The sequence below is a fragment of the Aegilops tauschii genome, chromosome 2, assembly GCF_002575655.3.
Source record: "Aegilops tauschii subsp. strangulata cultivar AL8/78 chromosome 2, Aet v6.0, whole genome shotgun sequence".
NCBI lineage: Eukaryota > Viridiplantae > Streptophyta > Magnoliopsida > Poales > Poaceae > Aegilops > Aegilops tauschii.
This window is the reverse complement of record NC_053036.3, coordinates 316,406,971-316,431,982: the sequence shown is the minus strand read 5'-3', so window position 1 is coordinate 316,431,982 and position 25,012 is coordinate 316,406,971.

The window sequence follows — 25,012 nt, the reverse complement described above, 5'->3', positions numbered from 1 at the left end:
TCGAGTTTTACCTGTGCATTAGATGAGTACTGATTGTATGCTTGTTTGTTTGCGATAGAGTACCCGGAGTGTGCCGCTTGTTACTTCGACTCGCTAGGTTTTGCAGATCATCAGCAAGGCAAGTAACACTTTGATCATACCCCGTTCATACCCAGTTTTATTGCATTAGATCTATTTCCTCAAACACATTGCATGATTAGGATCTAATTAAACTGTGGGTATTGGGAAATAGTTGAGGTAGTACCTATTACCTGTTTTATCTATCAAACCCTTGGGAGTTACTTCTACGTTGCTTTTATCAATGCCATGCTATGCTCGTAGACATGGTTTGGGTTTGAGAGACATTCATGACAGATGTGAGATTGTTAATAATGGTTTAACTTAAGGTGGCAACTAAAAACTCACATCTGGGTGGATTGAGGCACCTGGAGAACCCAGTGTTGTCTGTATGTATAAGGTCCGCCACCCAGGCTCAAAGGGATCATAAGATTATTCATGCTAGAAACTTCCGTGTGCAGCCGCAAGCTATTATGGGCTCTAGCATAGCTGAGTAGGTTACAGGATCTTTTGAAGAGGTGGACTAGCAGATGTAGGGGAAAGTAGGTGTACCGGTCCATCCAGAGTAGAGAGTGACTGTTTCTGAAAGACTGTGTCTCGGTCATCCGTTTCTCAAACATCAGGCGGTGCGAGAATCAAGCGGAGGCGATCGAGTCTTGTGGGGAAAAGTTCACAAACCTCTGCAGAGTGTACAAACTGATCATGATTAGCCGTGTCCCCGGTTATGGACAACTTGAGTATCTAGTACCTGGATTATCATTTGAATCTCATCACCGTGATACTTATAATTAATTTTGTTGGGTTAATGATGTTACTTAATTGGGATTGAGTTGGAGGTACCTTCTCAATGTTTCAACCACCATGATAGTTAAATAAAATTTATTCCTTTGCAGTAGGATAAAATTGGCTTTTCGCAAAAACTGTAACCATAGAGCCTTTCCACCAGCCATATATGCATATAGTATAGCCTTATCATTGTTCATTGCTCTCTATGTGTTGCTTTGCCAGCATATTCTATGTGCTGACCCGTTCTCGGGCTGCAACATTTCATGTTGCAGACTTTTCAGACGACGAGTAAGGTGCCTTAGGTCGTGGTCTTATACTCAGTGATGCCGCTGGAGTTGATGGACTCACTATTCTTCCAAGTCTTCCGCTGTTATCGTTGTTAGATGGCCTTAAGCCATGTTTATCATACTTAATCTCTTTGGAGATATTCGATGTAATAAGTGTGTGATTGCTACTCTGTTATAAATCCTCCATTTGTACTGTGCGTGTCAGCATTACTGATCCAGGGATGACACTGGTGCACAGCAGCACAGGCCATTTGAGGTCTGGTCGCTACAAAGTTGGTATCAGAGCACACGCTGACTATAGGACACGACCACTAAGCTTAAGCCCTAGAAAACTTCTCTCTTCTCATTTCTGACCCCTCTCCACTTTCTACTCTTTTAGGAATGGCGAATGCAAGGAGCAAGTTCATGCAACCAGATGAAGACACGCCATTTGGACGACATTTGAAGGAAGTCACCAAGTACTTGAACATAGGAATACCAAGCGTCACCGGAACCTACAACGCTACATTACCTGAAGAGGAGAGCTGGAAAATTCAAGTTATCATTCCAGGAAGAACGTTTGCGCCAATTACGGAACCCATAAGATTGGTTTTCGAAGCACCAACTTGGAGTTTAGGGAAGAGCATGGCTGCACATATCGCCATGGGACGCATTGGAGAAGTCTATCACCAGGAGCTTAAGGATAAAATTTATCAAATTTGTGGACGTCGAGACGCACAATGGGAGATGATCAAGACCAAGAAGGATGGATCAATTGCAGCTTTCATCCAGGAGCAGAACCAACATATTCGACGCCAGGAGAACCAGATGTGCACGGACAAGGAAGAACTGAAGAAGGCATTCACGAAGATCAAGGAACTCCAAGAAGAACTCAAGACTACACGCGAAGATTATCTGGAAGAAATCAACGCACTAGTCGGGAAGATTGACGACCTGGAGAATAAGATTGGAACATTCGTGGGAAATCCAGTGCCAAAAGCAGAAGTCGACGAATGCACTTGTCCGGATAACTACATCATCATCGACGACACCGACTCGGAACCAAGTGAAGAGGAATGGGTTGATGAAGCCGGAGCAGACATCATGGAGTCTTCAACGGATCAGAATTTTTAGTAGACTACCATATCAGTAGTAGTTTTCCCCCATTTAGTAGTATAGCTCAAGCACTTTGTAACGCTAGTTAGATCGATTGTTTTGCCTTGTTTGGATTGATTGAGTGATATTGATTGAATTTGTCTCATGAGCATATGGGTAGTGTTTTCCCTCTAGACCTCATTCTATTCTTAATTCTCATCTTTTCTAAACCTATCAGATGCCTCCGAGACGCGACCCCGGATTTGTTTTCCCGCCAGAGACCACCCAGTTGATTCAGCAACAGAATGCCCTGATGCAAGTGTTAGTTCAGAACCAAGGCAACAACAACAACAACCCACCGCCACCACCACCTGTTAACCACTTAGCCCGTTTCTTAAGGCTAAACCCGCCGGTGTTTTCCAGTAGCACCGAGCCGATTGTTGCAGATGATTGGCTCCGCAAAGTTGGAAGGGAGTTAACCACTGCAGGATGCACATATGCGGAAAGAGTGCGTTTTGCCGCACATCAGCTTGATGGACCCGCAGCATCATGGTGGGAGAATTATACAGCCACGCACCCTATTGACACTGTCACATGGGACCAGTTTCAGCAAGCTTTCCGTACAGCTCATGTTTCAGCAGGAGCTATGGCTATGAAGAAGCGTGAGTTTCGCAACCTACGCCAAGGAGGACGCACCGTAGGCCAGTATGTGGAAGATTTCAGTAAGTTAGCACGTTATGCACCAGATGACGTTGCTACGGATGCAGCCAAGCAGGAGAAGTTTCTGGAAGGATTGAATGATGAGCTGAGTATGCAGTTGATGGTAGCAACTTTCAACAACTACCAAGAGCTGGTAGATAGAGCTCTCATGATAGAAGGGAAGCAACAACAGATTGAAAACCGCAAGAGGAAGTATGGACAAGGGAAGTATAATTCTGGAGCCCAGCAGAAGCCACAATTTACCCCAAAGCCGGGAGGACAGTTTCAGCATACCCATGGAGGAGGTAGTTCGCACAACCATAATGGCTCCAAGAATGGTAATGGGAATGGAGGAGGAAACGGACAGAACCGCACCAACCCATCTACCCCAACCAAGAGAGATCTAAGTCACATTACTTGTTTCAAGTGCCAGAAGACGGGACATTATGCAACTGATTGTCCTGAAGCCCAAAATGGAAACGGCAATGGAAGCTCTGGGAAGAAGCCGAACCCGTTCAACAAAGGACATGTGAACCACGTGAGCGTGGAGGAGATTGAAGCTCAGCCTGATGCAGTAATAGGTAAGTTTTTGGTTAAGTCATTTACTGCAACTGTTCTTTTCGATACTGGTGCATCGCATTCATACATATCAAGGGGATTCGTAAACAAGTTTAAGATGTCCACCCAAGTTCTCAAAAGCCCCATGTTAGTAACCTCGCCAGGAGCAGAGTATATGGCCACCCAAGGATGTTTTAAGATACCGTTGGCCATTGGAAGGCATGTTTTCCCCTCAGACCTCATTGTTTTGGAATCGCAAGGTTTGGATGTGATTTTGGGAATGGATTGGCTATCGTTGTATGGAGGAAACATCGATTGTGCCAGCAAGACTATTTTGCTTACCACCCCGGAAGGGAAAAGGATCAAGTATGTATCCAGGCATATGCCGAAGAGGACTCAAGTGAACTCCTTATCAGGAGTTGTACAGGAGGAAGTACCAGTGGTGAAGGATTATCCGGATGTATTTCCAGAAGAGTTGCCAGGCATGCCACCAGATAGAGACATTGAGTTTGTGATTGAACTTTTGCCAGGAACAGGGCCAATATCTAAGAGACCGTACAGGATGCCCGCAAAGGATTTGGAGGAAATTAAGAAGCAGATCAAGGAGTTACTGGATAAAGGCTATATTCGCCCAAGTTCGTCACCTTGGGGATCACCAGTACTTCTAGTAGAGAAGAAAGATGGATCACTAAGGATGGTTGTTGATTACCGAGGATTGAATGAAGTGACCATCAAAAACAAGTACCCACTGCCGATGATCAATGATTTGTTTGACCGCCTGCAAGGAGCTAAAGTATTTTCCAAGATCGATCTACGATCAGGATACCATCAGTTAAAGATTCGAGAGCAGGATATACCCAAGACAACATTTACCACCAGATATGGATTGTATGAGTATACCGTTATGTCATTTGGACTGACTAACGCACCGGCCTATTTCATGAACCTGATGAACAAAGTGTTTATGGAGTTTTTGGATAAGTTCGTCGTGGTGTTCATTGATGATATTTTAATCTTTTCCAAGGATGAAGAAGAGCATGAGGAGCATTTACGATTGGTACTTGAGAAGCTCAGGGAACATCAGTTATATGCCAAGTTCAGCAAATGTGAGTTTTGGTTGAAGGAAGTTGGATTCCTTGGACATGTTATTTCTGGAGAAGGAATAGCAGTAGACCCTGCCAAGGTTGACACAGTGACAAGTTGGGAATCGCCCACTACAGTTGGAGAAATCCGGAGTTTTCTTGGACTCGCAGGATACTACCGGAGATTTATCGAGAATTTCTCAAGGATTGCTAAGCCCATGACTGAGCTATTGAAGAAGGACACCAAATTTAATTGGACTGAGGAATGTGAAGCTAGTTTCCAGGAGTTGAAGCAACAATTGGTTACCTCACCCGTGTTGATTCTGCCAGATCAACGCAAGGACTATGAGGTTTATTGCGACGCTTCTCGTCGAGGACTTGGAGCAGTGCTTATGCAGGAAGGAAGAGTTGTTTCGTATGCTTCACGACAACTTAAACCCCATGAGAAGAATTATGCTACGCATGATTTGGAATTAGCAGCCGTGGTGCATGCATTGAAGACATGGAGACATTTTCTCATCGGAAACCATTGTGAGGTGTACACGGATCACAAGAGTTTGAAGTACATTTTCACGCAGAAGGAGTTAAACCTCAGACAGAGGAGATGGTTGGAGCTCATCAAAGACTATGATATGAGATTGCATTATCACCCCGGAAAGGCTAACGTAGTAGCAGACGCGTTGAGCCGCAAGAGTCATGTCAACACCCTCATGACAGGAGAGTTACCTCAGGAGTTAGCCGAGGACATACGTGAGCTATGCTTGGAGATAGTCCCTAGAGGCTATTTAGCGACATTGGAGATTCAGTCCACCTTGATGGAAAGGATCAGAGAAGCTCAGAAGACAAACAAGGAGATTGAAGAGATAAAGGAGAAGATGTGCAAAGGAAAAGCCAAGGGATTTCGTGAGGATGAGCACGATACCTTATGGTTCGAGGACCGCGTATATGTGCCAAATGATCCGGAGATCAGGAAGTTGATTTTGCAAGAAGCCCATGATTCACCGTACTCGATTCACCCAGGGAATACCAAGATGTATTTGGATTTGAAGAATACTTTCTGGTGGACCGGAATGAAGAAGGATATTGCGGAGTTTGTAGCAGTTTGTGATGTATGTCAAAGAGTGAAGGCAGAGCATCAGAAGCCAGCAGGATTGCTACAACCATTGCCGATACCCGAATGGAAGTGGGATAAAATAGGCATGGATTTTATTACGGGATTATCCAGGACCCGTTCAGGCTATGACTCGATATGGGTTGTAGTCGACCGTTTGACGAAAGTGGCTCATTTCATTCCAGTGAAGACCACTTACACCAGTGCTAAGTTGGCAAAGATATACATGACCAGGATAGTATGTTTGCATGGAGTTCCGAGGACCATTGTATCAGACAGAGGAACCCAATTCACCTCAAAGTTTTGGAAGCAGCTACATGAAACATTGGGAACCAGGCTGGAATTTAGTACAGCATTTCACCCGCAGACAGATGGACAGACCGAGAGAGTCAACCAGATTTTGGAGGACATGTTGAGAGCATGTGCGCTAGATTATGGATCAAGTTGGAACGACAATTTGCCATATGCGGAGTTTTCATATAACAACAGTTATCAAACCAGTTTGAAGATGGCCCCTTTTGAAGCTTTGTACGGAAGGAGGTGTAGAACACCGTTGTTGTGGGACGAAGTTGGAGACCGTCAGTTGTTTGGACCAGATTTGATTAAGGAGTCTGAACAGAAAGTGAAGTTGATTCGCGATAGGCTCAAGGTAGCCCAGTCCAGGCAGAAGAGTTATGCTGATTCTAAACGCAAGGAGACAGTTCACGAAATCGGAGACAGAGTGTATCTTCGAGTATCACCACTACGAGGAGTAAAGCGCTTTGGAGTTAAGGGAAAGTTAGAGCCTCATTTTATCGGACCATACAGAGTGTTGGAACGTATGGGAGAAGTTGCCTACAAGCTGGAATTGCCCGAAGGATTGTCTGGAGTACATGATGTATTTCACGTTTCGCAGTTGAAGAAGTGCCACGCAGAGATGGCTGAGATACCACTGAGAGATACTGTGCCACTGGAAGCGATTCAGTTGGAAAGTGATTTGACCTATGAGGAGAAGCCAGTTAAGATTCTCGAGTATGCCAGCCGAGTTACCCGCAGCAAGGTTATCAAGTTTTGCAAAGTCCAGTGGAGTCACCACACAGAAGATGAGGCCACCTGGGAGCGAGAGGAAGATCTACGGAAAAACCACTCCCACCTGTTTTCTAGCCAACCCGAATCTCGAGGGCGAGATTCATCTTAAGGGGGGTAGGTCTGTAACATCCCAAATTTTCAATTTGGAATGTTATACATAGATCATCATTTGCATATCATGTTTTGTTGCATTTTGACAAATCCTCGAAAAATCCTAAGCAACTCAAGGACCCTCGGGGAGTTGGGGATTTTCTTGAATTTTCTTATTTGATTTTTCAAACGAAGATTGTGGTTTTAATCATTTTTCTCTCCGGAAAAATATTTCATTTTAAATAAACGAGAGGAGAAAATATGACTTCTCCAAAACAATTTAAATACTAGAGGAAAAATGTTAAAATCATTATTTGGAATTTATTTGGATTTTATTTGCAATTTTTATTGCATTTAAAAAAATGCATGTTTTCAAAATATTTATTTTTGATTTTAAAAATGTTCACCCTATTCTAGATTTTCTAACTAGACGGGGAAAATTTATTTCATATTTTTCTGATTTTTATTTATTTTTCTACGCAATATTTTCCGCGGAACATATTTAAAAAAAAAATGCGCCCGCGCCGACTGGGCCGAGCCCAGCCGACGGCCCGCCCGCGGGTTCTCCTCTTCCCGCACGGAGCTCGCCGCCGCCATGACCGACTCCGGCCGCCGCACGCCTCCCCTCGCCCGACCCCTTCCCCAAGCCGCCCTAGCCCCCCTCCATATATACCCCCCCTCTCCGTTTCTCTCACCACCGCCGCCGGAGGAGCACGCCACCGCCGCCGCATCTAGCCCGCCGCCGCCGCCGCTTTTTGCCTCGCCGCCGCCGCCGGGAGTCGCCGGAGCCCCGCCCCCTCGCCGCCCCCGAGCCCCGCACCCCGCCCCGAGCCCCGCCACCGGAACCCTCGCCGGAGCGAGCCCCGTCGAGGTACTGCCGCCGGCCGTCTTCAACGTTGACCGGTTTTCTGAAGAAAAAAACCTTTTGTTTAAAAAAACCCTAGATCGGTTTTTTTTCGGTTTTCTTATTTCACGAGCGTTCACCGAACCGTTCGTTTTAACGAACGCGTTCGTCGGTTTTTCTCTGTTAACGAACGTCCGTTATTTAACCGTTCGTCCGTTTTTCTTTTTCGTCGGATTTTCTCGTTATTTTCTCAGATTCGATTTCCGATCGAATTTTCGAATCTGTTTAACTTCTCGCTCGTTTATCGGAATCAGGTGATTCAAGCGCCTAGAGTTTCGTCTCGAAATTCTCTTTCCGTTTAACCTACTCAAACAAGTTTTTGCTACAGTAAAATTTGACCTAGATCCAGATTAGCAAACGAAGTTTCTTTCTTTCGCCGTTTGACTTTCGTTGCTTCTTTCGAGTTGATTCTTTTTGCAAACCGGAGTTCTTAAGTTGAACTTTCTGGTTGGATCTTTCTTTCGAGTTTTACCTGTGCATTAGATGAGTACTGATTGTATGCTTGTTTGTTTGCGATAGAGTACCCGGAGTGTGCCGCTTGTTACTTCGACTCGCTAGGTTTTGCAGATCATCAGCAAGGCAAGTAACACTTTGATCATACCCCGTTCATACCCAGTTTTATTGCATTAGATCTATTTCCTCAAACACATTGCATGATTAGGATCTAATTAAACTGTGGGTATTGGGAAATAGTTGAGGTAGTACCTATTACCTGTTTTATCTATCAAACCCTTGGGAGTTACTTCTACGTTGCTTTTATCAATGCCATGCTATGCTCATAGACGTGGTTTGGGTTTGAGAGACATTCATGACAGATGTGAGATTGTTAATAATGGTTTAACTTAAGGTGGCAACTAAAAACTCACATCTGGGTGGATTGAGGCACCTGGAGAACGCAGTGTTGTCTGTATGTATAAGGTCCGCCACCCAGGCTCAAAGGGATCATAAGATTATTCATGCTAGAAACTTCCGTGTGCAGCCGCAAGCTATTATGGGCTCTAGCATAGCTGAGTAGGTTACAAGATCTCTTGAAGAGGTGGACTAGCAGATGTAGGGGAAAGTAGGTGTACCGGTCCATCCAGAGTAGAGAGTGACTGTTTCTGAAAGACTGTGTCTCGGTCATCCATTTCTCAAACATCAGGCGGTGCGAGAATCAAGCGGAGGCGATCGAGTCTTGTGGGGAAAAGTGCACAAACCTCTGCAGAGTGTACAAACTGATCATGATTAGCCGTGTCCCCGGTTATGGACAACTTGAGTATCTAGTACCTGGATTATCATTTGAAATCATCACCGTGATACTTATAATTAATTTTGTTGGGTTAATGATGTTACTTAATTGGGATTGAGTTGGAGGTACCTTCTCAATGTTTCAACCACCATGATAGTTAAATAAAATTTATTCCTTTGCAGTAGGATAAAATTGGCTTTTCGCAAAAACTGTAACCATAGAGCCTTTCCACCAGCCATATATGCATATAGTATAGCCTTATCATTGTTCATTGCTCTCTATGTGTTGCTTTGCCAGCATATTCTATGTGCTGACCCGTTCTCGGGCTGCAACATTTCATGTTGCAGACTTTTCAGACGACGAGTAAGGTGCCTTAGGTCGTGGTCTTATACTCAGTGATGCCGCTGGAGTTGATGGACTCACTATTCTTCCAAGTCTTCCGCTGTTATCGTTGTTAGATGGCCTTAAGCCATGTTTATCATACTTAATCTCTTTGGAGATATTCGATGTAATAAGTGTGTGATTGCTACTTTGTTATAAATCCTCCATTTGTACTGTGCGTGTCAGCATTACTGATCCAGGGATGACACTGGTGCACAGCAGCACAGGCCATTTGAGGTCTGGTCGCTACAGGCATAATCTTGATGTGATGCACATCGAGAAAAATATATGTGACAGCATTATCAGCACACTTCTTAATATTGAAGGCAAGACGAAAGATACCTTAAAATCTAGGATTGATTTGACACACTTGGGTATCAGAAAGGATTTGCAGGTGCAAGATGAAGGTAAACCACGGGATATGGCACCAGCTGTGTACGTCTTGGACAAGGTAAAAAGAAAAGAATTCTGCAAGGTCCTATCACGTGTGAGATTCCCACATGGATTTGCTTCCAACCCTGAAAGGAGAGTCAGTGCAGATGGAAACAAGGTACAAGGGTTGAAAACTCATGACTGCCACGTCCTACTTCAAAGGGTTTTACCTATTATCCTTAGAGGATTGGGCCGCCCTGACTTATACAGAGCAGTTGCAGAGTTGGGACAATTCTTCAGGGAACTCTGCAGTAGGAATATCAAGATAGATGCTTTGGAGCGTCTTAGAGACAAGATACCAACTATCCTATGCGACCTTGAGAAGATATATCCTCCAGCCTTCTTTGATGTGATGGTGCATTTGGCTGTTCATCTACCTGATGAGGCACTACTTAGAGGTCCAGTACAGTATGGCTGGATGTACCCTATTGAAAGGCGGCTAGGCACTTTCAAGGGCTATGTTAGGAACAGAGCTAGACCCGAGGGTTCCATTGCAGAGGCCTACATTGCTACAGAAGCATTGACATTCTGCTCAAAATACATTGAAACAGCTGATCAGCTTAGCAAAGAGGTGGGTGAAGACAATCCTGGGCTCAATGTTTTCGATTATTCTGTTCGAGTTACAGGGAAGAGTCGACAAGAGGACAAACCTAAAGATTTGGACAAAATGGTTTGGTATGTGTTGAATAACTGTCCTGACATACTACCTTATATCAAGTAAGTGCAGTACTGCAGCTTATACATCGTAATCTACTAAACTTGCAGCACATTCTTATATATTTAGATGTTTGACGCGATCACTATGTTGTGCAGCATCTACAAAGAGGAGTTACTGCCGCAAAATCCAAGAAACATTGACAAACTGGTTATGGCAGGATTTGCGAAATGGTTCAAGAACCATGTAAGCTTTTGAAGTGCACTGTTAGTTTTTTTAATATATTGAGTACATAAGATGATTAGCTTGTCTATTTTCTAACCGTAGGTTAAGAAGATGTGGGAGGATGGGCAGGCAGTTGATGATGCCCTTTACTCACTAGCAATGGGTCCTGATACTCGGGTAAGACATTATGAATCTTGCGTTGTTGGAGATGTGCGCTACAACACCCTTGCACGAGACAAAGGCAGGAAGCCACAAAACAGTGCCATCATGAGCACGGATACATATGACAAAGAGACAACTGAAATGTATGCTAACATAACAGACATTGTTCAGTTGCAGTATATCTCCAGTTTCGAGGATCATCGGTGTGTGGTTCTGTTGTGCTGTCGTTGGTATAACCTATTTTCCAGGATCGCAAAACCCAGAGCTGATGATTATTTCAAATCCATCAATGTCAAGGCGGCGTACCAGACCAACGAGCCTTTTATTTTGGCAAATCAAGCAACATAGATATTTTTCTTGGAAGACAGATTTGCACGTAGCGATGACTCGAGAGTATTGCAAAGGTTTGAGCAGAGGAATTCGTTTAATGAAGTTGCACAACAAGATGATGCTTACACTGCTCCTGATGTACAAGATAACACAGATGTTCCTAATATCTTTGAGAACCATCACGTCAATGACGCCGGCGAAAAGATTGCCTGTCGTGCTGTGGACATACAAGAGTTGATTAAGAAGAAGCCAACGTTCGAGGACGTTGAGGACGAAGAAGAAGAAGACACCGTGGGGAATTACGCTTCAGACTGATACACATGGCGAAGATGTTGACGCTGCTGCTGCGGATGATGATTACATTGCTTTTGTCGTATTTGCCTATCAGAAGACGTTTTTTTATCTACTATGTGAAATTGTGTTTGCTATGACAACTGAAACCTGATGAACATGTTGTTTAGTATTTTGCTGTGAGAACATCACTTGTTATGTATGCTGATTTGTGTTTGGTGGTTGTATGACAACTAAAACATGATGACATTGTTGTTTAGTTGTACTCATATTTGGCTGTGAAACTTGAATTTGATGACATAGTTTGCTGTTGGACTGCAATTTGCTCGACGTCTTCGAATGAGAACAAAGCTGACCCGACAGGGCCTCTGCTATTTATTTATTTATATGAGCAAAAGGGGATACCCCCTGATTTCCGTTAATAGAAATCATTAGATGTTCACAACACTATGCCCAGCCTGCTACACAGGTTTCATTCATTACTAGTTTCAGCAAAGTGCTCATGTCGTAGCCACTGAATACATCACGAGTGCTACATACACTACAAATAAAGAGACAATCATCCTACAGAGCACATCGATTTTGCCCATTATCTTCACAAGCTCTTTCATCTCCTCATTGCTGTCAAGGCCGTTCAGCAGCTGTTGCTTGGCCATGATCAGAGGAACTGCATCTTTAACCTTCTGCTCTGCATCTTCCTCTTCTGCCGTTCCTTCAGTTACTTGTCCAACACCCCAACCTGCTGGTATTGGGATTCCTCGGCTAACCAAATAATCAGCGTAGTTGCATTCCCCCACATCAGCAACTTCCCAGAAATACAAATCACACGAATCTTCCCTTTTCTGCATGAATCAAATTGGAAGATCATCAACCAAACTATAAAAAAATCAGCAACTGAAAGCAGCAGAACAGCACTTAAACATATTATTACCCCATGATTCGGGCATTTGTAGAAGACTCGGCCAGGGTTGCGGATTGTGGTTGAGATGTGACGGATGACTGCGTGATTTGCAGCAGTGGCACCACACCAACGGCAGTGGGTTGCGATGAGCAATCGGCTGCGCTGCGCATGCCGGCGGGGGTGTGATGAGACCCACAGGCGATGGTACGGGTGGTGACTTGGCGCATATCTGGTTGTTGCCTGCTGAAGAGCAGGTGGACGAGCAGCCAGCGGACATGGTTGCTGCGGCCAGAGCTTCTGATGCTAGGCAGAGTAAGTAGAGAAGAGGAGAAGCGAACGTTGGGTATGTCAGTTTCATTACTTGCAGAGTAGCATAGCACCATATATAATCATAGTCTAGGTTTGGATTCGAACCAGCTACAGGAGCACGTCTTTCTTTTTTCTAAAACTCGGCAACGTCTCTTTACTGGCACACTAGCTTGTTCTGTACGCCTTCCCAAGTCTTTGATTTTCTTTCCTTTTTTTTGCGAGGAAGGAAGGAGGACAAAATTGAGAGTTCCTGGGACTCGAACCCAAGACCTCTCGGTTGAAAACCAAGGGTGCTAGTCACTTATGTGGCGAACGTTCCCTGTGAGGAGGACGGCGGACGAACGCATTTTCCTCGCAGTTTTCTTCCTATATATAAAAAAGTATGCTACTTGGTGTCCGCTTAGTCAATAAACGATTGTGCCAACCTTGACCGTTGGATTGACATTCAACGTCTGTCGCGTTTGTTCAGTCTCTTCTTCCTCGAGCCACCAAAGCCAAACCAGCGCCGGCGGGACCGCCTGCTCCCGCCTCCCACGGCTGGCTGTGATCTTCCCCGGCTCCTGTTCGTTCCCGTCCGAGGCCTCACCATCGTCCTCCGCCTTGGTTTGCTCGCCGCGGCGCCGCCCTACGGTGTTGTCAACATGGTCAACAACCGAGAGGAATAAGGAGATGACTGACATGGTGAGGATGACAGTAGGGACCCAGCAGCGCGCGTAGTAATTTTGTTTTTTCGGGACGGAGAAGGGTATCAAATGGGTTGTGCGGGACCCGTGGCCCATCTAGCCCAGGCTTTTATTTCATATGTTTAGCACATGACCAGCCCAGTTTGTTTTTTTCCTTTCTAAAAATGGCTAGCCAGCTATTTTGTTTTTTGCAAAATAACCAACGTAGGCCTACTTGCTTTTCTACGCCCTGCTGGGCCGGAAATCTTTCAAGATGAGGAGGGATGCATTTTGCCCAGAAAATGGGCTATAAGTAATAAGAAATGGGCTATAAGTAATAATAAATGGGCTGTAAAATGAAAAAATACAGCAAACAGGCAATTAGTTCCAAAATACTGTTTTCTTTCGGATTTTGATATTTTAAATTTCATTGTTTTTGTGCGGTAAAATTTTCATTGAATTTAAATTAAGGTATATTTAGATTTAAAATTAATTTGAATCTGGCTAGAAATTTTGGGCTGTATGCTGTTTGGGACAGATTTGGAGGCTGACTTGTGGGTCTACTAGGTTGACGTGTACTTTGGCTTTGTCAACTTAGTCCACAAACGATTCTAGCAGCAGTGACCGTTGGATGTTAATCTAACGGCCGTGCTGCTTCTTCAATATCTGATCTTCTTGCTCCAGCCGCCCAAACCAGCTCCGGTGGGACTGCCTGCTCCCGCCTCCCGTGGCCGGCTGTGCTGCCGCACAGGCCGCACCGCCCCACCCTACTTCATTGCTGGCCAGGCCATTCCTCTACTCACCCACACCTCCTGTTATTTTCCGGCGATGGCAGCCGGACCAGTAAACCCTCGCAATCCCCACCGCGTGGGCAACCATTGGCGAGTCTTCCCCGGCTCCGTGTCGTTCCCTTCCTAGGCCTCGCCGTCGTCCACCGCCATGGTGCTCTCGGCGCGGCCTGGTCAACGTGGTCAACGAACGACATCCATCGGCCGTGGACTGTACGCGCAAAATAATGATTCCTCCACCTGACAGCTGGGACCCACCGAAAGGGCCTCTGTATTTTGCGAAAAAACGTTCCCCCCGCCGACATGTCGGACCCACCAGCTATATCTTCGCACGCAAGGAAGTGCCTCCTTATTACGCACAAAAAATGAATACCCCCTGCTAGCTGGGACCCACCATAGTGGGAGGATGACTTGTGGGCCAACTAAGTTGACGGGGACGGAGGGCTTTGTCAACTTAGTCAATATGAACGATTCTAGCTCCAGTGACCGTACGATGTCCATCCAACGGCCGTAGTGCTTCTTCAACCTCTGGTCTTCTTGCTCCAGCCGCCCAAAGCAGCGCCGGTCGTGCCGCATGCTCCTGCCTCCCGTGGCCGGCTGTGCTGCCGTGGAGGCCTCACCGCCCCTACTATTCCCACTGCTGGCCAGGCCCTGCGGTGACGGCAGCCTCACACCGCAGCCGAACCAGTGAACCCTCATACTCCTCTCCACGCGGGCTTCCATTGCCGCATCTTCCCTGGCTCCGCGTCGTCCCCTTCCTAGGCCTCGTCGTCGTCCACCGCCGTGGTGCTCTCGGCGCGGCCTGGTCAACGTGGTCAAGGAACGACTTCCGTCGGACGTGGACTGTACGTGGAGAGGCTGACAGCTGGGTCCACGGCCGCAGCAAGGAAGTGCCTCCTTATTACGCAGAAAATAATGATTCCTCCACCTGATAGCTGGGACCCACTGGACGGGCCACTGTATTTCGCGGAAAAAACGTCCCCCCTGACTGCTGGGACCCACCAGCTTCATCTTCGCATGCAAGGAAGTGCGTTCAGGCAAAAAAAATGATTCGCCCCCTTACTGCTGGGACCCACCGGCTACATCTTCGCACGCAAGGAAGTGCGTTCGGGCAAAAAAAACGATTCGCCCCCTGACTGCTGGGACCCACCGGCTACATCTTCGCACGCAAGGAAGTGCGTCCCGGCAAAAAAAACGATTCGGCCCCTAACTGTTGGGACCCACCAGCTACATCTTCGTAGGCAAGGAAGTGCCTGACAGTCGGGACCCACCTGGTCAAAGCGTACGTAGCGTTGTCATTCTGGTCGCGAACGTGTACGTACATACTGGTCGATGTAGAGGCGCGCACGTGTCGTAGTAGAGGCGCGCACGTAGCATGTACACGTACGTACAACGGCCAGGGTGCAAGAAAGAAAATACGGCAACGTATGTGTACATACGGGCGGGGTCTCGAACGCCTACTCGCGCATACGTACGGCCATGGCTCGTGTACATGGCTGGGTCGGAACGGAGAAATAGCGTGGTCGTCGTGTTCATGGGGAGGCAACGGAATGCGTCGTGTTCATGGGGAGGCAACGGAATGCGTCGTGTTCATGGGGAGGCAACGGAATGCGTCGTGTTCATCGGGAGGCAACGGAACGCGTGGGAGCCAACCGGCTGGGTCGGAACGAAATGCGTGGTCATGTTCATCGGGAGGGCTTGGACGGAACAGGCGATGGAAACGAGGCCTGGCGTACCGCAAAACAGAGGAAACGGACCTCCTACGTTCGGAACGGGGTCCTGTTGACCGAGAGGGGTGTGGCGTACCGCAAAACGGAGGAAACGGACCTCCTACGGTCGAAACGGGGGTCCTGTTGATCGGGAGGGGTGTGGCGTACCGCAAAATGGACGAAACGGACCTCCTACGGTCGAAACGGGGGTCCTGTTGATCGGGAGGGGTGTGGCGTACCACAAAACGGACGAAACGGACCTCCTACGGTCGAAACGGGGGTCCTGTTGGTACCGCAAAACGGACGAAACGGACCTCCTACGGTCGAAACGGGGGTCCTGTTCATCAGGAGGGGTGTGACGTACCGCAAAACGGGACTCCACGGGATACTGTTCATCTCCACCGTCGACCTCGTCCAGCCTCCACGGGCTACCGTCGACCTCCTCCAGCCTCCACGGGCTCCTGTTCATCCAGCCTCCACCGCGCGCTACTCCACCGGCTACTGTTCAACCACCCCTCCACGGGCACCCCTCCACCGTCTACTGTTCATCCAGCCCTCCACACCACGGGGTCCTGTTCAACCACCCCTCCACGGGCACCCCTCCACCGTCTACTGTTCATCCAGCCCTCCACACCACGGGGTCCTGTTAATCCAGAGGCAACGCCACCGCTCACTGTTCATCCAACCCCCCGCAACACTCACTGTTCATCCAATCGATCGGCTTCAGTTAGCAACAGTAGCGAAGGAATCACTCGATCGGGTTCAGTTAACAGCCATCGATCGATCGCTCGGGTTCAGTAACGCGTAGCCTGCAGTGCAATCGCTCGGGTTCAGTTAGAGCCCAACGCCTCGCTCGGGTTCAGTTAGAGCCAACGCCTCGCACACACGCGTGTACGTGTACGAGAGAAACGCGCATCGCTCGGCCCCCGACCTCCCACCGTAACCGGGAACTCCCCGAAATTTTCCTCCCCCTCGCTTCTACCACGGTTTTTTCTGTCATGGACGGCCCAAAGAATGTCATGCAGCTGTGTCTCCGGCCCGCCCAGGACGAAAAGCCCATTTTCTGTCATGATTTTATATCATAGAAGTAGGAGCCCACCACATCTATGATGATACCGGGTTTTTTCACAATTATCGTCATAGAAGTGTCATATGTATGACATAAATTTTTTTCGTTCGGCCCAAAATGTCACGGATGTGTCTTTTTTTTGTAGTGCTCAAAGGTGACTCAAATATCTCTGCCAACTCCGCGATGTGATCATCATTGCCCTCCAAATCCTCCGGGACAATACCCAGTGCCCGCATGAGCACGTTCTCCGCCTGTGTCGCCTTGTTCTTGGAAGTTGGGGCCCGCTTAGCACTTCTCGTCGCTCTCCGCGGGGTATATGGCTCTGCCTCAGGCTGTAGTGTGGACTGCACCTCCAAGAGTGGTGGTGGCACCAACTTCTTCACAAGGGCGTTACATAACCACTTAAGTTTCCCAAATGCAATCGACTCCTGTGGTGCCATGCCGTCATTACCATGCGGAACCCGTGTTTGCATGGCTAGATCCACGTCCTGCATGGCTAGAACCGGAACCAGCGAATCCGGGCCCACCACTTGTACGCGCGCATCCTCACATGCGGGGGAATCTTCCTCAATGATTGCCCGCTCCGGTGCCCCTAAGTTAGTCACCATCGCCTGAGCCTCGGGATGCACCATGTCCCCACCCATCAACTCTGTCGCAGCCAACTCCATCACCGCGGTCACACGAGCCGGATCCTCTGCGACCGGTCCCGCTTCCCGCTCGCAACTGTCCTGAGGCGCAACCAATGGCGGAGCTGCCGCATCAATGGCCACAACCACCGACCGGATCTCCCTCCGCCCAGGCCCCACGCGCATCTCGTCCCCACCAGGCATGTGGACAGGCAGCACAGCCTCGAGCTCCGCAACCACCATAAGCGCAGAAACCACCACGGGGCCCACCTGATCCGGCACGCTCCCCTGCCCAATCACAGCCTAATTTGTCTCGACCTGCAACGGCTCCTAATTAGGCTGCACCTGCCTCGTCCTCGGCTCCCGATGCATCCTCTCCCTCACATTGGCACTTGGAGCATTTGAATTATTCCGCGAAGGCGAAGCGGTCTCCTTCTCCCGACCATAGGCCCCACCCAGGCGGTCAAAAGCGGACTGACGCCGCGTCAGCCTATCCTGGACCGTTGTGGGCCCTCTTTCCTGCCCCACCTGACGAACGGGCGCCACGGGTGGAATCCTCCAGCTCCTGGGCTCCGAGCATAGCTCCGACCAGCCGAAGCAACAGCCCCACTGGCCACGTTGTCCCCTCGAGCATCGCGGACCCCAAACTGCCAGACGCAGCGACGAGTCGACGCACCGCCGCCCATGTTGTTGTCCAATTCCAGCAGGCCACTCTGACCACTCCCAGACGAACCACCACCCAGAAACCATGGCTCCTCCCCGTACGGATAGGTAGTGACCGTGTCGAGGTGAATCAACACCTTGTACTGCAGCGTCTTGGGCTGGAACACATCCCTCTGCTCCTCTGGCTCCGGCACCGCCAGCCACCTACGGGTAGGGATCGAATCAGGGTCCGCCATCCATGCTAGCATCTTGAAAGACGCTAGTTCCGACCGCGACAAGGTCTCCGGCGCCACAGATTCAATGAAGCGAGACCCACCTAGCAGGCTCTCGACCACCTCCAACTCCCAGGCGTGCGGGGGGATGCCTTCCAGCTCCAAGCAAACCCTGGTCCGAAGCGCCACGAACACTGCCTGATTCTGCCTGATCCATTGCCGGAACGCGAGCCGCTTCCCCTCAAACTCGATCACCGGCCGCAATCCCACTCTGATGCGGTCCTCCTTCCTCGCGAACACCATAAGAAAATCCTCCGGGCGAAAACTGTGAACCGAGACTCTGTCTGCAGTGATTCCCAACTTGTCCCGCAACGCAAGCAAAACCAGCTCTGGCGAAAGCTCTGACCGATCCCCGCCGACGTACACAACCATGGCATGCTGCAGCCTGTCCTCAAGGTGTGCCACCTCCCATGATCTCCTGACCACGCACAAATCAGTAGGCGCCATAGCCAGATCCTCCTCAACCAGCAGACGCGGGGGCGCCAGACGAGGCCAGTCCGCCGGCGGAGCCGCGCCCGCCGATGGCAGGGGAGACGGCCTGGCAGGCACCTGCGCGCCAAGCCTGGATGACCCCTGACCATCATCACCCTCCAGGGCCGCCGACCTCCTAGAAACCATGGCCGCAGCCTCACGCTGGAGCTCCTCCACCAGCGATGGACTGCGCGGACGCTTGCACTGCCTGGCAACATGACCGGGCAAACCGCGCGGAGACAGACCACCTTGTTAGTGCAATCCTTCAAAAAGTGACCTTTCTCCAGACACTTGAAACACCGATCCCTCATCTCCGGAGAGACCTCTCTGCGGCCCGGCGAGGCACGGCGCAGGGCCACCTCCGGCTGCCCGGCCTCCCTGCGGCGCTTCCAGAGGGTGCGCTTCGAGACCGGGGCCTCCTGCCACGGCACGATGCGCCGAGAAGACGCCGCTAAGGGGTCCGCCGCCGTCGCCCCTGCAGGTCCCTCCGCTGCAACCGAGCTCTCAGACGCGGACGAGAGGCCGAGGCCGGAGACCATGGGGCGCTCCCCATGGCACGAGGAGGAGATGGAGTGCGGACTGGCCGCCATGGCGCGCAGATCTGGCGACAACGACAGAGCGAGGACAAGCGCAGAGGACGGGTGGCCGCTGTTGCCGGAGTGGCAGGCGGTGGGAGGGTGGCCGCCGGAGTCGGAGCGGCTAGCGGCTGGAAGGTGGACGCCGGCGCCGGAGTAGCGTGTGGCAGGGAAGAGGAGGAGGGGAGGGAGCGCTCTCTCAGAGTAAATGTTATGTCTACCCATGTATGCTCTAACTTTTGAAAAATCGTATTTAGATGTTTCCAAGAATTCTGAATATATTTTTTATGTTCACAAGACATATATGTCTATCACCCCTAAAAATCCAGATCAAAATTTGAAACACACATGGAGTAAAAAAAGACAAATCCAGAATGGATAGTGTCAAAAGAAGACAACATGAATAGTGTCGGACACTATTCACATATGGATTTGTCTTTTTTGTTTCTCAATGTATATTTTTATTTTTGATCTGAAGTTTTTAGGAGATATTAAAATATATCTTGTGAACATCCATAATTTTTTTAGGATTTTTTGAAACATCTAAACATGATTTTTCAAAATTTGGATCATGGGAGCATGTGAAGGGTGTTATCACCTGATATCTGCCTGTCCGCACGGATAGGGGGTGGCCATCGAACCCGATGCTCGGATGTTTGACAATTTTAGTTATAGGGGACAACATTTTCTCAGATTACTATGATATTTCTTTCTTAGAGAAGGCAAGTTTTTTAAAAATAATTATCATCGTTTAATCTTAATCAGACGACTTCCAATGAACGATCACCAGTTAGCATTACCGAATAAAAAAGCGGGCAGTGGTTGCCGACAAGGAATTCCATTAATAAACGACCGTTTTGATTCTTTAGAACAACTCGATGAATTTAGTAGATCTTTTAGGAGGCCCTTAATGACCATAGATCGAACCTATCCTATTTTTACAGTGCGATGTCTGGCTATTCACGGACTAGCTGTACCTATTTTTTTTCTTGGGATCAATATCAGCAATGCAATTCATCCAACGATAAACCAAATTCCAACTGTAGAACTATGACACAGTCAAACCCGAATGAACAAAATGTTGAATTTTTTACATAGCAAAAGGATTTGGCCCTAGTCTACTCTGGCATATGTGGGCACATGTCCTATTCTTCATCAGAGTTCGCCTGGCCTTGGACACCACGGTTGAAGGTGAGGTCGACGATCGAGCTGTTGGAGGTGAGATCGATGATGGCCTCATGATAATTGTGGGTCGGGGCAAATGATGTGGAGCTGGCGATGTTGGCATTGGGCGTGTCAGCCACCACCTGCACCTCCTCCGCCTTCGTCATGATCTCGTCAAAGAGGCGGTTGCGCTCTAGATCCATGACACGAAGCGGATAGTGCGAGTGCAGTGCATGGACTCGAGCATCGCCTGTTGCTCATCCATGATGCCTAGATCCGAAAGTCGGGCTTCCCTATTGTGCACGTCGGCCACGACTTCGTGGCGACAAGCTCTTCCACCACGCATAGTGAGTCTCAGGCATTGCTCGTGACATTAGAAGAGGGAATGGGTGGTGCGTCGGAGTCTCGGGCAGAGGAAGATAGCTCTTGGAGGTGGTAGGGTTTGTGCCGTGGCCGATTGATGTCTACTATGCAACTTATTCTTGTAGACTCGTGTTGGGCTTCCAAGCGCAGAGTTTTGTAGGACAGTATCAATTTTCCCTCAAGTGGATGACCTAAGGTTTATCAATCCGTGGGAGGCGTAGGATGAAGATGGTCTCTCTCAAACAACCCTGCAACCAAATAATAAAAAGTCTATTGTGTCCCCAACACACCAAATACAATGGTAATTTGTATAGGTGCACTAGTTCGGCAAAGAGATGGTGATACAAGCATAGTAATGATAGTAGATATTGATTTTTGTAATAGGAACAATAAAAAACACCAAGGTAGCAAGTAACAAAAGTGAGCAAAAACGACATTGCAATGCTTGAAAATGAGGCCTAGGGTCCATACTTTCACTAGTGCAATCTCTCAACAATGCTAATATAATTGGATCATATAACCATCCCTCAACGTGTGATGAAGAATCACTCCAAAGTTCCTATCTAGCGGAGAACATAAGAAGAAATTGTTTGTAGGGTACAAAACCACCTCAAAGCTATTCTTTCCGATCAATCTATCCTAGAGTTCGTACTAAACAACACCAAGCTATTCTTTTCAATCGATCTAACCAAGAGTTTGTACTAAAATACACCATATGATACACATCAACCAACTCTAATGTCACCAAGATACTCCAATGTCCCCGCGAGTATCCGTGAGTTGATTATACGATATGCATCAAACAATTTCATATTCATAATACTCAATCCAACACAAAGAACCTCAACGAGTGCCCCAAGATTTCTACCAGAGAAACAAAGACGATAATGTGCATCAACCACCATGCATAGATTACCCCAATGTCACCTCGGAATCCACGAGTTGAGTGCCAATACACATATCAAGTGAATCAATATGATACCCCATTGTCACCACGGGTATTCATAGCAAGACATACATCAAGTGCTCTCAAATCCATAGAAGTATTCAATCCGATAAAACGAAATCTCAAAGGGAAAACTCAATTCACAACAAGATATAGAGAGGGGAAAACACCATATGATCACAAAGCCCACGATACATCAAGATCGTGACATCTCAAGAACACGAGAGAGAGAGAGATTAAACACATAGCTACTTGTACAAACCCTCAGCCCCGAGGGTGGACTACTCCCTCCTCATCATGGTGGCCATCGGGATGATGAAGATGGCCACCGGTGATGACTTCACCCTCCGCCGGGGTGCCGAAATGGGGTCTAGATTGGTTCTTCGTGGCTACAGAGGCTTGCGGCGGGGGAACTTCTGATCTAGGGTTATTTCTGATGGTTTCTCTATTTATAGGATTTTTTGGCGTTGGAATCATGCTAGGATGGGCCTCGAGGTGAGCACAACCTACCGGGGCAAGCAGGGCCCCTCAGGCACGCCCTGGTGGGTTGTGCCCTCCTCTGGCTCTTCTGGCCCTCCCACGAAGCTTTGGGGGTCTCTTTTGTTCCAAAAAAATTGTCAAAAAGTTTCAGCTCATTTGGAGAACTTTCATTTCTGCACAAAAAACAACACCACAGTAGTTCTGCTGAAAACAACGTCAGTCCGGGTTAGTTCCATGCAAATCCTATAAAATTGTTGTAAACATGGCATGAATACTTCATAAATTATAGATACGTTGGAGACGTATCAGTATCCCAAGCTTAATTCCTACTCGTCCTCGAGTAGGTAAATGATAAAAGAAATAATTTATGAAGTGTGAATGCTAGCATAGTGCATCAGTTTGATCAATGATAATTTCAATCACTTTTCCTAGCATCATAACAGTAACTCTTTCTCATAAAACTCATCATGACAAAGTAGTGCTACCTCTTGAGCATGCGTTGGTTTTCCCTTGAAGAGGAAAGGGTGATGCAGCTAAGTAGCGTAAGTATTTCCCTCAGTTTTTGTGAACCAAGGTATCAATCCAGTAGGAGACTACACGCAAATCCCTAGTACCTACACAAACAATTAAGAACCTTGCAACCAACGCGATAAAGGGGTTGTCAATCCCTTCACGTCCACTTGCAAAAGTGAGATCTGATAAAGCTAATAAGATAAATATTTTTGGTGTTGTATAGATTGAAAAGTAAAGATTGCAAAATAAACGGCGACAGAAATAGCAAGTTGACGGAAGATTAATATAATGGAAAATAGACCCGGCGGCCATAGGTTTTCACTAGTGGCTTCTCTCAAGATAGTATATTCTACGGTGGGTGAACAAATTACTGTCGAGCAATTGATAGAAAAGCGCATAGTTATGAGAATATCTAGGCATGATCATGTATATAGGCATCACGTCCGTGAGAAGTAGACCGAAACGATTCTGCATCTACTACTATTACTCCACACATCGACCGCTATCCAGCATGCATCTAGAGTATTAAGTTCATAAGAACAGAGTAACGCATTAGGCAAGATGACAAGATGTAGAGGGATAAAATCAAGCAATATGATATAAACCCCATCTTTTTATCCTCGATGGCAACAATACAATATGTGCCTTGCCGCCCCTGCTATCACTGGGAAAGGACATCGCAAGATTGAACCCAAAGCTAAGCACTTCTCCCATTGCAAGAAAGATCAATCTAGTAGGCCAAACCAAACTGATAATTTGAAGAGACTTGCAAAGATATCAAATCATGCATATAAGAATTCAGAGAAGAATCAAATATTGTTCATAGATAATCTTGATCATAAACCCACAATTCATCGGATCTCAACAAACACACCGCAAAAAGTATTACATCGAATAGATCTCCAAGAAGATCGAGGAGAACTTTGTATTGAGATCCAAAGAGAGAGAAGAAGCCATCTAGCTAATAACTATGGACCCGAAGGTCTGTGGTAAACTACTCACACATCATCGGAGAGGCCATGGTGTTGATGTAGAGGCCCTCCGTGATCGATTCCCCCTCCGGCGGAGCACCGGAAAAGGCCCCAAGATGGGATCTCACGGGTATAGAAGGTTGCAGCGGTGGAAAAAGTGTTTTGTGGCTCTCCTGGATGTTTTCAGGGTATAAAAGTATATATAGGCGTAGGAAGTAGGTCGGTGGAGCTACTAGGGGCCCACGAGGGTGAGGCACGCCTCCCTACCTCGTGGCTGCCTCATTGCTTCCTTGACATCCACTCCAATTCTCCTGGATTGCGCTTGTTCCAAAAACGATCCTCGCGAAGGTTTCATTCCGTTTGGATTCCGTTTGATATTCCTTTTCTGCGAAACACTGAAATAGGCAAAAAAAACAACAATTTGCACTGGGCCTTCGGTTAATAGGTTAGTCCCAAAAATAATATAAAAAGGTATATTAAATCCCATTAAACATCCAAAACAGATAATATAATAGCATGGAACAATAAAAAATTATAGATACGTTGGAGACGTATCAAGCATCCCCAAGCTTAATTCCTGCTCACCCTCGAGTAGGTAAATGATAAAAACAGAATTTTTGATGTGGAATGCTACCTAACATAATTTTCAATGTAATTCTCTTTATTGTGGCATGAATGTTCAGATCCAAAAGATTCAAGATAAAAGTTTAATATTGACATAAAAATAGTAATACTTCAAGCATACTAACCAAGCAATTATGTCTTATCAAAATAACATAGCCAAAGAAAGCTTATCCCTACAATCATATAGCTTGGCCATGCTTCATTTTCGTCACACAAAATGCTCCCATCATGCACAACCCCGATGACAAGCCGAGCAATTGGTTCATACTTTTTAACGCGCTTCAGCCTTTTCAACCCTTACGCAATACATGAGCGCAAGCCATGGATATAGCACTATGGGTGGAGTAGAGTATGATGATAGGGGTTATGTGAGAAGACAAAAAAGGAGAAAGTCTCACATTGACGCGGCTAATCAACGGGCTATGGAGATGCCCATCAATTGATGTCAATGCGAGGAGTATGGATTGCCATGCAACAGATGCACTA